Here is a 17,608-nt window from a genome sequence, read left to right as displayed (position 1 = left end):
ATTAGATGCACTGCAAAAGCTAACTTCTTCCTCTAAATTTCATTCCAACCTCTTGTGCAAATTGATACGCACTTTCAAAATTATTGCGGTACGCAGTAATGCAATTGATTCAGGTGAAATTGGGTTTAACCTTTAAAAAAAGTTTTATACAGTCTATAGAGTGTCTATAAACTTCTGTCTATTAAGTCTATAGACTGTCTGTAGAAAAATCCTAGAGAAATGTCTATAGGCAGCACAAATGCCATAGACAGTCTATAGACAATCAATAGATTTATGTCCATACACTTTTGGTAGACATTCGTCTATAGACTATGAATAGACAAAAAGCAATATCTATAGGAAGTCAATAGAGTGTATAACAAGTCTATAGGCTGTCTATAGACCATTTTTATAAGGGAAGGACACTTCCACAACGTTCGTAAGCTTATGTACATGTCAAACACTGCATCTAGACAGAACTCGTAACGTTCTTGTTCTCCAGCCCGCTGCAGCTTACGTCGTTCCACAGCCTGGCTTTGCTGGTAGCCTGCCTACGACGCCCTTTTGAATTTCCTGCCATCTTCACAGCTTTTCGAGTACGGTTCTTAGGCACCGTTCCTGTATTCCGCCTCGCCGTCCGCGTCGGCGTTATCGGCGTAACAGTACGCACATGCAGGTGAGCGAAACGCCATCTGGAAGGTGCCTGCAAGAAGAAGATCGTGGAGGGTGCCAAGGAGCGTAATACTGCACCTGGCAGCGGCTGCAAGTGGCGCGTGAAGAGCTGTTCTCAAATCTTGCATTACTGACTGTCGTAATCGGCTGTGAATTTTTTCTCCTTTAGTTTCAGTGTTTCTTTTCTATCCCACTGAACGCCTCAACTCATATAAATTGCAATTACTATACCTGATTCAATTTGCGTGGAGCCTACTCGCTATGAACTAAGACTTTACGAGGCAGCGCGGCCATTGAAAAAGTTGCACTTGCAACTGATATGTGCTATATACAAGACGCCCAGACCACATTTTAACACCTCCCTGCAACACCGGAAGCAAAAAGGGCAAATTTCCGCTTCCATGCACTCGCTCCTTGAACTTCCAAACCTGTAACTTTAAAAGGACACAAAAGCTGTCCTGTGGACATTTTTTTTTTCAGCATGGGTAGCAGCAGTAAAAAAAAAATAAGAAAGTTAACAAAAATGGAGTTCCAAGATTGAAAGCGGGTCCCCGGTGGCCGTTTGAAGTTTTGCAGTTCTAAAAAGGCATGAGTGGCCCTGAGGGCTTTCCACACACTTTTCTTTACTGCTTCTGCTTTCTCTGTTAGCTCCGTGGTGAGAAGTGGGCTGTGCGATGTTTCGGACTCAGTTTGTCGTTCCGTACCACCGTAAAGCTTTTTTCTTTCTCTGGGTGTCCGAACTTCGCAAGAACTATGTTATGTTCTTTTTTCATGGTATTGTGTGCTCTTTTCCTTAGCGCTTCTTGTATTGCACTTGTGAAACTGTGCGTGGACTACTCAGTGAAGTATTTTTGCAGATGAAGGCTTAAAAAAGTTTCTCACAAAATAGGCCTAAGCTCAAAAGACTCATTTATTTTTTCTTGTGTGGGAAGACGGATGTGGCACTCATCGATTTTACTCACGCGTCATTTTCGTTTCACTCAGCTGATTAGTAAATACCGATAGTTATTTGCAGAGCACGCTGTATTTTGATTTCCATGCTCCTCAAACTGTGTCTTCACGATATACAAAGGACAGTTTGCAAAGAAGTTTACCAAAATTTGTCAAATAAACAACCTATTCTTACTGCAGCAGTTCAGCTGTGCCCAGAGAAGGCTAAGTATGCAGAAATGCTGACTGAACTTCAGAATTTCGACAAGAAACAAACAGCAAAACACTCGTCGTGATGCACGCAGAGATTCACTCTTGATGCACCCTGGAACATAAGAAAGAAAGATCATTTGCTCCAACATTAGACGTGAGCTTTCAAAATAAAATTGCTGCCGTCTAGCAAGAGAAATTGGGCCCAGTCGGAAAAAGCAAACTCGGATTCGTAGTTTTAGTGCAGTGACCTGAGTTTTTGGCGCCTGTTACCAACCTGGCATAAACTGGGTTCATCCATTTCGATGAAGTGCTCTCCTATATTAGTTAAACATGTCTTATCAAAATTGAAGGAAAGCCTCTTATCTCAGCAAGCCAGGTATGGCGGCACCGACATAGCCTGAAGGAGTGAATTCTCGCAGCTCAGAGATGAAAATGCAAGAACCATACTATATTGAAATGCAGGCGCAAGATGTGTTGGCTTGCTTTCGATAAAGCATATTCTGCGAAGGAGCATAATATGCGCAGATATGTACTGTTTGCCCCGGAGACAAAAAGAGGCCTATGCGCAAAATTAAGCACACCAAACTTCTTGTTGAATTTGTAGTTGGTGTGGTATAAAGCATCCCGCTCGCCTGTGTACATCGGACAGACTGGATGCTGACTCAACGAACGCTTGCTAAAGCATCGCCGGACAGCTCATTCGTTTTCTGGCGGAGGTCACCTAGCTGGCCGCATTCGCCGTTGCTCACACAAACCAGCATGCAAGGCGTTTTTAGTAAGAACATGTGTGATGCGTAAGTTTAAGACTCAAAAGAGCCGAGAAATTTTTGAAGCATTCAGCATAATCAGTGACAAAGAAAACTGCGTCGTCAGCAGCCCTTCTGTGGCGCTACGCAAAAAAAAATAGATTACCTGACGTGTTGATTGAGCCAGGTAGGCGATAAATAGAGTGTGCGCCGATGTGGCGAACATGAGTGGTATGGCGCTGGTGCCTTCTGCATTGGCTGGATAACGGGTTTTTATCTTCTCACGGATTACTTCTCTTTGCGCCCCCCTTTGTATGTAATACCTGTTTGTGGAATAAACCTGAGTCGAAGTCAGGCGTTCGTCCCGTCTCGTCTGCTTTCGTGCGTGTCTTTCAGCCGCTGGAATGTCTCACAACGGTCCCTTTAAGAGGCCCGAAGGGAAAGTTAAGGAGGCCATGGAGAACGCGACACGGTTATTCACCCCAATTAAAAAGTACACGGAATTCGATATGGAATTGCAGCGCCTGCGATCACTGCGGCGTAGGGCCGAGCGTAGGTACCGACGCACAAAGTCGAGCCTTGACCTCAGAGATGCGAGGCCCATGCAAAAGAAAATTCAGCGCAGAATTCAAGCAGTACAGGCACAACGTTGGAGGTCATTCTGTGAAACGCTTGATCCACGGAAACCGTTGTCACGCATCTGGAATGTAGTTCGTGGCCTTCGAACATCTCCACACCAGCTGCACCCTTTCAAGTCTCTTGCACTCTTCCAACGACGTGGCGAGGTCGAGGTAGCTGAGGATTTCTGCGCTAGGGTAGCAGGACCATCTGCCCCATCTGCGACGCTGCATTGCAGCGATGTTCCTGCTTCTCGGGATTCTCGGATGGACCTTCCCGTCTCCGTGGAGGAACTTGACGCCGCGCTGGCTTGTTGCAGACGATCATCATCGCCGGGACCCGACGGTGTGCCATACACTGCACTTGCAAACCTTGGACAAGAAGCTAGGCATGTCCTTCTGGAGCATTACAACAAATCGTGGAATGAGGGCACAGTTCCAGACGATTGGAAGTCTAGTCGTCTAGTTCCGCTCCTGAAACCAGGGAAATCGCCTCTTGACCTGACATCATACCGTCCAATTGCGCTGGCTAGTTGTGTTGGCAAAGTACTGGAAAGGATGGTACTTACACGCATTGAGTGGTGCCTGGAGCGCTACCACATATATCCGGATATAATGTCCGGGTTTCGACGTGGACGCTCTTCAATCGACAACGTGGTCGACCTAGTGTCATCCGTCCAGCGCCAAAATATTTGAAGAGCTTGACCGCGGCATTGTTCCTGGATGTAAAGGGCGCATACGACAATGTAACCCACCAGGCTATTTTGGACGCTCTGGAAGCTGCCGAGCTTGGTGGCCGCGTATTCTGCTGGATACGTAGTTATTTATCCAACAGATCTCTCTTGTGCAGACAGAGGAAGGCCCAACATCTTCTCATTTCACTTCCCGTGGAGTCCCGCAGGGTGGAGTGCTCAGCCCAACGCTGTTCAACCTTACACTTGTCGGGCTTGTCGATATACTACCACAGTCGGCGCAACTCTCAATATATGCGGATGACATCTGTACCTGGGCATCCGGAGTTACGCGCCCACAAGTTCGAGCGAGACTTCAAAAGGCGTCAAGTATTCTTGCGGCCTACCTTCGCCAGCAAGGCCTACAGATTTCAACCGAAAAGTGCTCACTGGTTGCCTTTACACGAAAGAACATGTCTCCTTATACCGTATGCATAAACGGCACAGCAATACCCTACGTAAAGAGCCATCGGTTTCTGGGAGTAATCATCGACCGAAATCTATCATGGACCCCTCATATCTCATACATGAAAAAGAGACTGACAGCGATTTCTCACGTTCTCGCCTTTCTTGGGGGAAAGTCGTGGGGAGCGTCGGTGCGGTCGATGATGCAGCTCTACTACGCCTTATTCATGGGATTTCTTCGCTACAGCCTCCCTGTACTTGGAAATATTCGAAAAACAAACATACGAAGTCTGCAAAGCGCTCAAGCTCTCCGGACTTGCCAAGGATTGCCGAAATGGGCCTCTACGGCCGCATCTGTACTTATTGCCCAGGAGCATCCAATCCCTCTACTTAACAGTTGACGCACTGAGGGCACATTTCCGGCACATTTCCCGGGTTTCCTCTCACCATCTTGCCAGTCTTCCTATTACCAGGCCGCGCACATCGTTTACAGACATCATTGACGCACATCCTGCCATTCTGCCGTCCCAGTTTCCACCCGCCTCTAGACCGTCCTCGCCACTTTGGAGCCTGCACAATCCCCGTGTGCTTCTTTCGATACCTGGCATCAGGAAGAAGATAGACTTATCGCCGACAGAACTACAACAAGTCACCCTTGAATATTTACATGAGCACCATGCAAACCGGGTGCACGTTTACACCGACGGCTCAGTGAACCCTATCTCTTCTTCTGGCTCCGTCGTCATACCCGCAAGCACTACAGAAATTAGAGTTAGGACAGGTCACCGCACTTCTTCGACGGGTGCAGAACTCACCGCTCTTCGTGTCGCCATTGAATACATCAGTCAGCAGCGCCCTCAGCGGTGGTCTATTTACCGATTCGAAAGCTGCCCTCCAAGGCTTACAAGCTGCTCTTCGCCGTGGAGCCCATGAACAACTGGTCGCAGAAATTCGACAACTACATCACTCTGCCATCAACAAAGGACATGGCATTATCTACCAATGGCTACCGGGGCACAGCGGCATAGCAGGTAATCACCGCGCGGATGAGGTCGCGCGAACTGCTCACGACGACGGCGATTTTGTGTCGATCCCCATTTCGAGATCGGATGCAGCGAGCAGGCTTCGCGCACTTGCGCGGGACATCACGCTTGCCGCGTGGAATTCCGGCCAATTTTGCAATTCCCGTTTACAATCCTTGGACCCAGATCTGAAGCTTCGGCTACCATCAGGCCTACCACGACGAGAAGAAACTTTGCTGTGTCGCCTCTGGCTTGGTGTAGCTTTCACCAACCACTACTCATTCTTAATCGGTATGGCTGATAGTCCTGCATGTTCCATCTGCGGGCATGACGAGACCATAACCCACATTCTTTGTGACTGCCCTGCCTACACCACCGAAAGGCAGTCTCTCAGCCGTGCGCTGGAGCGCCTAGATCCGCGCCCTTTCACAGTAATGAAGATTCTCGGCCACTGGCAGCGGCGGTCGTCGGCGGAGAAGGCCTGCAAGGCACTGCTCCGCTTCTTGAGAACTTCTGGCCTGCACAATAGGCTGTGACGTTAACGAACAGTGACGTGTTATAGTGACTTCAATTTTCTGTTACTCTCCTTTCTCTTTCTTTTTTTTATCCCCTCAGCCCCTTCCCCCCATGTAGGGTAGCAAACCGATTATTCTTTCGGTTAACCTCCCTGCCTTTCCTCTTCTATATCCTCCTCCTCCTCCTCCTCCGAAGAGGGCAGAGTAGATGAGGGAACAGACGTGGCTTAATGACATCCTAATCGAAATCTAGAGGAAATCTAGAAGAAATGGGCTTGGACCGGGCGTGTAATGAGAAGGCAAGTTAACCGCTGGTCCTTTAAAGCAACAGAGTGCTGTTTGCACTAAATAAATAAATTACTGATGGTTTGTACGCTTCAACCATACTACTTGGTGCTTGTTCAACTATAGTGATCCTTGCTGATTTTGTGCTTCGCCGTGAATGCAACCACGTGTTTCTCCGCACATACCTGGGTTCTTCAGCAAATATGTGAGTCCGATTCATTACTTTTTGCCTACTGCAGATAAATAGTGCTCCAACATAACTTCTAGCCTAATACTTCCCCGCATGAACTCTGTCTGCGAAACATGAGTAAGCCAGTGGTGCTACCTCGTAACGGCTGGGTTCATGCCCTGACTAATAAGCTTGCGCCCAGAGCAAGCCAAGAAACGTTCCCGCATAAACCGTTTCACCGAATCCACATATACATCTCGAGGTGCATTTGCAGTAGGTGCAAGCGCTGAACTTTATCACGAAGCGCCGAGAGCGCTCATGACTTCCTTGTTGATCGTGGACACGGATCGATGACAAGACTTTGGCTCCCCAGTGCAGCCAACAAACCGACGTGTCTACTTTGCTTGCTGCCATTTTAGCGCAACAGCTTGCCAGCGTACTTGCCCTGTTTTAGAGCACAGCTCTTTTGCGCCGTTCCTGCCTTTCGCGGCGTCGCCGTTGTGCCTCGTAGCCAGATCTCCAGCCGAGGCAGGGCGCGCTGCTCTAGCTGCGCGCGCTCCTGGCGCCATTTCTCCCGCATGCCCAATCAGAAACGCGTAGCCACCGCCGTTCGCCACCTATATAAATAGTTTATTCTCTGCCAGTCTTTTCTGAGCCATCAAGTGTAGTGTTTCTTGAAGAAGGAATATGTATGAAAAATAACCAGTTGTCTGCAATTGTACATACATGTCTTGCTCGAATTCTTTGCCTCAATCTATCGCAAAGCTGAAACAGCTGATGAGCTGCGCACAAATTTCGTTTTAGGAAGCAACGTAATCGTCCGCAGTTTTTTTTGTGCCCCTAGAATTTCGTAGTGAAAGTCCGCCCTGTGGCGGCCGGTGTTCACCTGGGAGAGCGAATCACACCGCATATCATCTACTTGTACCCTATATGAAATATAGTCGCTCGTTTTGTTTATTTGTATTAAGGACAAGGTAGACTCACGCTACTAAGATAGTCGTCTCATCGTAGTCAAGGTTTTGCTCGACCGCCGATCTGGAGCATCTGGAGCCCACAACACACGTGCACTATGCAATGTTTGTACGTTTGAAGTATCAGAGGCCTCTTACAGTCAAATGACATGGAAGATTGGTGGTAAAGAACTGGAGAAGGAATGGGAGGCAGCCAGAACGTATTGGTGCCTAGAGGTAGCCCTGGTTGGCCGAGGATTGTTTCCATTCTCAGTGCCCGAAACCCCCAACCCCACAGGGGCACGCATGACGTGCCGGTGAGTGGCGCCACCGTGGATTTCCCGAGCTAGTGCGCGTCTCATTCAAGTTCGAAACAGGATCCCGCAGGAGCACCTTTGTTGGCCCTTGGGTGTCGGTGTGTTGCACCACCGCGTACTCCGAGCACACCAGTGCTTCCTCCCTGGGCCCAGGGGGGCACCCCACAGGAGCATCCACTGCCGCTCAGCAGTGGCGCCACCGTGGGCCCGTCCAGCCAGGGCGTTTCGAGGACTTAGATGGCATGGCAGCCGTCGAAACAAGTCCCCCTCTCCCGTGGCACCGCCTTGCCGCTAGGGCGATGCCGCAGACCTTTCCGGGCCCTTCTGGGATCAGGTTGAGAATGCAACCCACAGCAGCAGCATAGCGTGGCACGCCACGGTGCTGTTCGGTGATTAGCGCCACCGTGGGAAAACCGAGCTAGATCCGTTTCGATTTCGGATGGAACCGCACTTCGCAGGAGCACTTCGGTTAGCCACCGTTGGTGTCGGTGTCTGGGCAACACCGCGAACTCCAGCCCATAAAAACATTTTGCTCGAATTAATGGTTTCCTTTATTTTGTAACCGCATATAGTCGAAAGACCCAGACCCTTCCCGAGATCTCGTGCCCGTCGTTCGCTTGACACGATGTCATCACTTAGCAAGCTCATGCATTAAAGCCAATAAAATTATCTTTGAAATTACAGATAAACACGGATATATCGAGCTCGAAGGAGGTCACGTAAATACATCAATAGGTCGATATAAATAAAATTTCAGTAGTCAAGCTTATCTGAAACCTAGTCACTAGAAATCATTGCAAACAGGCTAGTGGCGCGCTTCTGAAATCCACTTGTCGCCGGTCGGCGTGCTGGCAGCGCACCGGTCGCTAGTCTTCGCTAGGCCTAACCTGTTATTCATCGAAGCCGTCGCTGACGATGTTTTGGAACCTGCGAGTGCCTGTGATAACATTATTTATCCTTTCAGCAGTACAGCATAAATAGAATAATTGCTCATAGAATCCTTCTCATCCACTTCTCCCTCTCCCCTTGTAGGGGAGAGGAGGGAGACGCCTGACAAATAAGCGCTATAACTGACGCAGCAAGAAATTAACGAAAGTTGGGAGCAGAGTCAGAAAAATGAGAACTGGAATCCAAACAATTGTGGAATAGAATTACAATTTATAATCGGAGTTGCAATAAATCGGCGAGTAAAAGAGTGCATCAATCCTCTTGGTCGCCCCTGAATTCTTACGTACACGAGTCGCTTGTATTACTTGTAACTTTTGTTATGCGTTAGATAAAAACATTTGGAGGCGTGCTTACGGGGCAAGTGCACTTAAAGGCTCAATGAACGCCACAACATCTGGAGGCATATTTGAAGCTGGCCAGTGCATCGGGACGAACGAAATAATAATCTGGAAGCCGAACGGAGGCTGTCGTCGCATGAAGCAGAAAATGGTTCAGCTGGCGAGCTTCACGCCACCCGGGTAGCAGTACTGCCACAGTTGGTGTGGATAGGCGGCCGCTGTTTTTTTGGGGGGGTATAGAGGCCGGTATGCTCTGGAAGCGCATCGAGAAATGTTCTGTCTGCGACACAAAAATTCTTAAAGTTGTAACAGAAAGTTAGTCTGTTGGCATTGAACAGGCAAGCCTTTCAGGTGTCAGGGTGAAACAGACAGACAAAAACTTTATTAGCTTAGTGGAAAGGACAGAGCCCCTCATAACGCATCATATCAACCCCGCCGAATGGTCAAGAGCTTGTGCGCCTCGGCGACCCAGTCAGCCCGTTGGATGAGCGGAGCCTGAAGGCTCTCCTCCGAGCTGCGTAACGCTGTCTTCCACTGCTCCTCGGTTGTGACCAAGGGGAAGGCGCTCATAGGGCAAGCCCACAAGATGTGGGGTAGGGTAGCGTGCCCACCGCAGACTCTGCTGTTTGGAGAGGGGAGGGTGTGGTAGATATGGCAGAGAACTGAGGGATTTGGTAAGGCGTGCGTTTGAAGCTGGAGGCAGGAGATTTTGTGCGTGTGGGATAGGGACCTGTCGGCCGGTGGGTAGAGGCGTCAGTCAAGTCTGTAATTTATGGTTTGTCCTGATAAGTGCTCAACTGGTCCGTCTCTTACCTCGGTCCCTAGTGGGGACAGAAGCTGTGCTTTTTCCGCATATTATTGCCTAGGCCGTGTGAACGGAACAGACAATCAAGGGTCAGCTATTAGGTAATAATTATTACTTCAAAAATATCAAAATATGATTAGCACAGCAGAACTTTTCATACATTACCACGTTTGCAATCCCGGATATTTTTTACGGTACGTTTGCCGCTTTTCAATAATGCTCACAGCAGTCATCGTGATTTATCGGACATTCCATTATTAGGCTGCGCAGCCATGCAATTATTTGTGCATGTGGTGCTTTTCCGGGTAACTTAAGCCCCCGTCAGCCGCAGCCACCCGCATAATAGGTCTCACCAAAAAAACGTGGACCAAGAAAACGTAAGCTGTATTCTAAAAAACAAATGATTTGCAAGTAGTGTACCTAAAAAAGATTTTCATAGAAGTACTGTAACAGGGTCGAAAGCATGGCGTTTAGTGACGCATGTGGTTAACCAGAGCAAACAGATTCTCAGACCTGTACAGGTACCATAAAAATGCGGCCATACTAAGGTCATTAAGCGTCCTCGCTTTAAACATTAACATTTTGTTTTATCCTAACACTAGGACAGGCAATTATATGTATTTCATAATGGTTGTAGGTTCCATGCTTACCTCCACGAAGTTTCAGGGAGAAGCCTTGGGTCATACCAACTAGTAGAGCAGTGCTTGTTACAGGGCTTAAATGTGTCAGGCTTAAAATTACGCGTAATGTCTTAGACAAAGCCTTAGTCAAGCTCTTAGGTTTCATTTTTTCACGCTTTCGTTTCACTTGTGTCGCCATTGATCATACCATCATCATGGAATGCCTCCTTAATTGGCGCCAGAATTTAATCAAAATATGAACCCTCATTTTTTTTATTCCGCTTTATTTTAATCACCACGGTTGTTCCCTCATGTATCATCGCGCTGTATTTTGTGAAATGATTTGGACTCTTCTCGTCCATTAAGATTATTCCAACTGAACACAGAGATGAGGTAATTCCTTTGAAGCGGAAAATTCTAAGCTAAGGATTTCAGAGTATATTTGGGGCATGCGCGAATTTCTTCGAAGAAGTCTTAAACTTCCTTGCTCGCATATAACGAGGATCACTTTGAAGTGTCACGGAACGTCTCTCTCGTGTAGGTAAAATATCATCACCCTTTCCACCCTTGTTCGCAAGTTGTTTAAATTCATATTCGAATTGGTGCATTAAGCTTGACAAAATTGATCCGCAAGGACAGGGTTGAGGAAAGAAAAATGAATGCTTGAGCCTTAATTCTGAGCGCTTTTAATTTTTTTTTTTCGAAGGATGATTTCAGCCTCTCTATATGGGCGCGTGTAACTTGTGCTATACTGAGCCCCCAGCAGTTAACCTAGCAGAAAAGTCGACGCACTACCTGCGGCGGCTCAGTGGTATTACCGCTCGGCTGCTGATTCTAACGTCACGAGATGGAGTCCTGGCCGTAGCGGCCTCATTTGATTTCAGTCGAAATGTTAAGGAAGAAATAGCAGATGGTTTAGCATGGCTAAACGCGGAATATCGTACAGCAGCGCTAGTTACATTGGGCAATTGAGGTCCTTATGTCAGAAAGACATTCGAGATAAATAACTTCGCCAAAAGGCCTTTACGCAGAAGGCATTTACTATGAAGGCGTTTGCCCTAAAGAATTTTACCATGGGGCATTTGACCTAAGCGCCTCTACTACAAAGGGCTCTAAACTCAAAGCCTTTATCCTGAAAGTATTTGCCTAGAAGTCCTTCACAGAAGTATCCTCTCTCCAACCCGGCCTTCACCGGAGCAAAGGCCTGTCAGGTGTGCACACCTGACAGGTTGCTCGCAACCTGATGGGCAGGTGGGCCGCCTCCCCAAACCAGCCTTCAGCTAGGTATGTAGGCATGTGCGAAATCGGAAAATACGTCTAGTAGTGCTACTGCACTAAAAGACCCTTGCCCTGTACAACCTAAGGGCAGGTTATAGAATCCGAAGTGTCACAAATTTTTCAAGTCCTCTACTACGATCTACAAACCCACATGTCCTCGCTCATGCAAAACCAGAGAAGTCGACGGGCATTATTAGGATTTTAGGTGAACGCAATCGGAGCCTATTGCAAAGTTGCGTTTCGAAATATTCTGAGCTTCGAAACAGTGTTTTTCAGGCGAAGATCAGCTTGTCTGCGAAAATTACTTCCGGCTGCTCCCACGGGTTCGCGATGCTCTTACGTTTCAAGTTCCTCTGTGCATCGAGACCGCGGCGTTGAGATGGCCGTCGGCTGCCTCGGAAGGTTCGTGTTGGCCATCCAATAGGGCCTTAGCGGCATGGTATTGTGACGCAGTGGTGACTGCAGTCCGGTGAACAGGAAGACAGCGAGAATGGTATCGTGCGTCAACGGTGACGGTGCTCTCTCTGATTCACGGCGGATGCGGCAGACGTTGTCTACAGCGAGCAACGGCGCCTGTATACTTGCGGTTCCGAAGAAACTTCTCTTGCCCGGTGAGGAACCCTATGCGCGAGTGAAGCTTCGGCATTCCGTTCCCACGCAGAGCTGCGCAGTGAGGTGTCTGACCTTCGCCACCAGTTGGGTCCCCTTACGTCCTAGTCATCACTGCTGCAAAACAGTCTGGGCCGCATTCTGCTGGAGGTGGCGGCAGTGCATCGGGACGTTCTAGCGGGCGCTTCCCGAAGACTTGGCACTGGACCTAAAAGGCAGTTATTTTACGCTTTTAATTGAACTAAATTCCCCACCTAAGGACCTGGGTATTGGGACCCCTTTCAAAAGAGCCACAGTGCTCATTTTTCAGCACCGCAATCTTCTTCATCACCATGTAAATATATCTTTTTTGAGCCTCTCTATTCCTCGACTCCTCTCTGTGTCGGTGTCAACAGCGAGGACCGATTGCCTGCAGCCCGATTTCTGACTTGGTTCTTCGCTCTCCGTTGAGTCCGCCATCGGAACAGATGCAACGCAACAGCAAAAAACCACTGTTCCAGCACCTGTTGAGTAAAAAACATCAGACCATGACATTCAAGAAGGCGAAACATTGGGCTAATTGGTGCGACATCGCAGAGAGACAGCGTTAGAAATACAGGGCTGCTTTGTGTCTTTCGGCATCCCGTCTCTTCATCGCTGCATCTCAGTCAAAATGGCCTGCGCCAAAGCTCCATTTCTCGTGTTAAGGTGGCCCAAGGCGGTAGTTCATTATTAGCACCTCAGACTTACACAACGGCCTGCTTTCGCAACGTATCCTTTTGTGATCAGTAACCGAAACTTTTGTAAATGATTCAGTTAACGCACCGCAGTTGCAGATTACAATGCTTCGTACCGCAGCTGTTGCAGAATTTCATTTTCCGTTCGATCACGAACGTCTGTTCTCGTATGCGAAGCAAGTTCCAGACAGCTCAGTCAGCTCCGCCAATCGCTTCACACCTAGTAAGTGTATTTTCTTGTGTTTTGTGGATATATTAATGGACTTCTAGATTATTACTACCTTGCAAAGGCTCTGCACAGGAAATTTGGACTGCTCGCTATATTCTCTGCAGCTCCTTCTGCGCTGCCTAAAGGCAAGAGTGCTGAAAACCTGCAAATTGAAGCGAAATTTCTTGTGCGCCAAAACTTCCTGCATAATGGAAAAGAAGTTTTGGTGTGTTCGAAATTCGAGGCTCAAGACCGCGATAAGACTGCTTGTAGCGCGCCAATACACGACATCAAAGGGAAGGAGTCCTCGAGTCTCCACGCAAACGTTGTAAGCATTTGGGTTTACAAAACAGGCTTTCAATTTTTTCTTGTTCCCTTACAAAACTTACTTTCAGCGTAGCGAGGGCAGCCTGAATACTTCTTTGTATACACTGCTTTTATACACCAGAGAGAGCTACCACGCTAGCATAAAAGCCGAAGAACGCGTGTTTCACGCCAACTCCACGAACCAGACTATGTGTTACAGAAATTTCAAACAAGCAAGACGGAATGAAACACGCCATTCTTCTTTTCGCTTATCGCTTCCTCGTTTGGCGGAAAAACCAGCGTTATCTAAAAGCTCATTCGACTTTAAAAAATTTTTCGCTGTGGGCTATTCCAACGCTGCTCACGTGTCTGGCAAGTCAAGCCAGCAGGAATTTCCCTTGTTTGTCGTGCTTTTCGTCGGTTAAGTCGCTAGCCGGAAAGCTGTATTGAAGCTAACTAAAAAAAGCTGAAAGTAGACATCGGCAAGACGTATCGACCACGTATTCATTTTGTCAAAAACTCCAGGGTAGAGTGACGTTTACGTCTCCGCCGTCTCAAGTTCTGGATAGCACTGTGCTATGGAAAGGTTAGTGTTTCAAAACGGTAGCACTCCTGCGCGAAGCTAGCACTACTTTTTGAGAGCTCGACCTGCCGGAATGTGAAGAGTGGTGCGGTGGTTCCGCAGCTATATAATGTCCAGGATAACGCGCCATTAGCAGGAGGGGAATGTGTGCTAAACACTGCATGGAAGAACTCAATGCTGAATGGCCAGCGCAAAAAAAAGTACTCGCATAATCAACATTATAACATGGCATTGCTTGAGCAATATCGCCCCTTTGCTTCCGTATGATTTCCGCGCTAACAGGCTTGAGCTTAGGAAAGAAAAAGAAACGATGAAAGAGCTATAGAGAAAAACTTTATTTCATCATCAACAGCAGCAGCAGCTGCTACGCCCAGTGCAGGGCAAAGGCCTCTACCATGACTTTCCAATCAACCTTGTCATTTGACAGTTGCGGCCGCCGTATCCCCGCAAACTTCTTAATCTCATCCACCCACCTAACTTTCTGCGCCCTCTGCTACGTTTGCCTTCTCTTGGAAGCCACTCCGTTACCCTTAAGGACCACCAGTTATCTTGCCTTCGCATTACATGCCCTTTCCAAGCCCATTTGTTTCTCTTGATTTCGGCTAGGATGTTCTTAACCCGCGTTTGTTTCCTCACCCACTCCGCCCGCTCCCGATCTCTTAACGCTATACCTATATATTTATTTCCATAGCTCGCTGCGTTGTCCTTAACTTAAGCTGAACCCTCTTTGTTAGCCTCCACATTTCTGCCCCATAGGTGAGTACCGGTAAGATACAGCTGTTGTAGACTTTTCTCTTGAGGGGCATTGGTACACTGCCATTCATGATCTGAGAGAACCTGCCATATGCGCTCCAACCCATTCTTATTCTTCTAGTTATTTCCCTCTCATGATCCGGATCAGCTGTCACTACCTGCCCTAAGTAGACATATTCTCTTACTACTTCCAGCACCTCGCTACCAATTGCGAACTGCTGTTCCCTTGCTAGACTGCTGAACATTCCTTTGGTTTTCTGCATGTTAGTTTTCAACCTTCTAATTTATTTCAACGCAATATCAACGCGAGAGCATGAAGGAGCTTGTGTCATAAAAAATGCGGTGACAGCGTCGTCAGCGTCGTCAGCGTCGTTGAACGTGAGCTAAAATTCCACGAAAGATCTTCAGAGAAGCAACCAAGGCGGCAGGCGGCCCACCTATGTTGCGTAACCTTGCGGCTTCATCTCAGCCTGCCCACCAGAGTGCCTGCCCACCGTAGCAGGTGGCAGTGAAATTAATGATTGATCACAGGAATTTGCCCACGAAGAGCAACCTAGGTCGCCATAGTTTATTGAGGGGCTTTAGGTAGCCCAAGTCTCACCGATGGCGCCACCTGTCATCAGAGGGAGGTGGCGCATTGCTTAACCGCTGCACCACGGTGCTGGAGTGCTATAAGGACTCCCGGGGCTGTATGAATGTTAACGAGAGAAGGATCAGTTCTTCATATATGGTCTTTAACTCAATAAAGCTATCGTGTCATACCCGCATGGTGGAGCTTAATTGTCGGCTTCAATTTTTTGCGAAGAACACCAACGTTACAACTCTATCAGCTGGTATGGGGATAGGCAAGCCCGCTAATTTGGAAAAAGTTGTATAAAAACAAAGGGACTGAATGGCAACGGCGCAGGAGAAAATGAAATGTAAATTGTTATTGTGTTCGGGTTATTTGGCGCATGTGGCGGAGTATTGGATACGGTACGCAAAACAAAGGGTAGGTGTAAGGACTGCATTTAGGGTCAAGCGTCGAAGTGTGCTCAGTTCCGTGGTGGTGATAAATATGCTCAGAACAGGATGTGCACGAAGAGTTTCGCTAATGTTGTCATAGGGAAGATTTATTTTTGGTTGTTGAGAAGAGTAGTGCTTAACGACTCAAAACGAGTGTTGTTTAAAGCTTACCGCAGCTAGTTGAAAAAACGTTTCACAGTGAAAGAAACAGCATGCTTTGCTGCAAACACCGATGCGCTTACGAAAACTGCGAGCGGTAAACCCAAAGAATTTGAGTACTTCTTGTATAGGGCTGTTATTTCCTGATCGGGCCATCCTCTGTTAGTACCTAGTCACCGCAAATAAAGAAAATAAAATATTTTGGTGGTCTGGTCACATCTGCTCTCGGTTCCCAACCTGAAGGCAGTGGGTTGGCATCCTCGTATATTCATGTGTGCTTATTTCTGTTTGCTCAGTTGTGTTAAGTGTCATGCGTGCTGTCAGGAAACTATATCGTTCTAAAATTGAAGCAGAAATCGGGCATCTTTTTTTTTCGGGAAACGGCTGCTCCCGGGACAAACTGTGGCATCACTTCCCTTGGAACCAACGATTAGTAGACCCTTTGCAGTTAGACTCGAAACAGAGCAACGGTTGCTGCAAATCCGTAAAACCATGAAAAGACTTACATCTCACACCTTTTCCGTCCCATTTTTGTCAAAGCATAAGCTTTCACCGGCTAGTCGGAAAAGCAGTCTTTATATTACTGCTCAAAAACACATGAATTGCCAGATGAAGGACCATGCGATGTACAAAATTAAGGTGCTCTAGAAACGTGAGCTGTCAACCTTGTGTATGTACTGCAGCTTTAAACAAGATTCTTTGGGGATCCGCGGAAAGAAGAAAGCTAACCTTCACGGCTAAGCCTATTAGGCCTGACGAGAACGTGGGCTCGCATTCACAAAATTAATTGTGTGGTAAGAGTCTGCAAGACAACGAGAGAATGACACGAGTAGCGTGCCTTCTAGATTGTAGGAATGCTTGCAGTGCCATGTTGTGTATTCATTCATGCATGCCGTCTGTTCCCTTGTAGCTATATCGTAGTTCGGAATCAACAAACTGTACAAGTAGTAATTGTTTTGGCCTCATATATATGTAATTCGAGCACCATTTCTGTATTTTTATTTTTTTTATGTGGCCGTGTGCCTGCTGTCGTAATATGTTATTTACAAATACAGGTACAAACTCGACTCTTGGAAGAAGTTCCTTGAAGTCCGGTGGGGTGAACCAAAAATTCATTCTTCTGCATCCGGCGGACGGCCTGGAGCCATCCACACCAGAGGAAGTGTTTCTTCGGATAGCACGCAATGAGGAGCAAGTCCGAGGCAAGTGTTTCGTGTTCACTGATAATAGCCTCAGCTACTTTTCTCTGCATAAAATGTGCACTCAGTGCACTATGCTTGTTACCTACCAAAGTCTTTTTCCGCCATAAGAAACGTAATGAAAGCGCACGAATTTCGAAACTACTATTTTCCTTCTTTGCCGTGTTTTCCTATATGATTTAAGCCTCGCCCATTTTTTCTTATATACCACCCGTGTGTGCTCCATCGGATTATTTTCTTACTTCTGCGAAAGCAACACTAATGTCCACTTCGTAGACAGGAGCGGAGCAGAAGGGGCAGGAGCCGCCGAAAGGGGCATGGTACCGTGCTGGCCGCGATCAGGTTGCCGCTGGGGTGACGGCGACACGAAGACGTAGCCTTCGAAGCAAATCCTCTTTTCAGCGCGCAAGGCCGCCAGGGAGGTACGTATACCAGAGCCACTGCCAAATTTTTCTTGGCGGAGTATTGCCTCCGGAGAGGTTGGGGCCAATTTAAGGGGACATGGCGGAGCTTATTCGTTTTCCATCCAC

Source organism: Amblyomma mixtum, chromosome 4, assembly GCF_055824585.1.
Source record: "Amblyomma mixtum isolate Tamu chromosome 4, ASM5582458v1, whole genome shotgun sequence".
Taxonomy (NCBI): domain Eukaryota; kingdom Metazoa; phylum Arthropoda; class Arachnida; order Ixodida; family Ixodidae; genus Amblyomma; species Amblyomma mixtum.
This window is presented reverse-complemented; position numbering follows the sequence as displayed.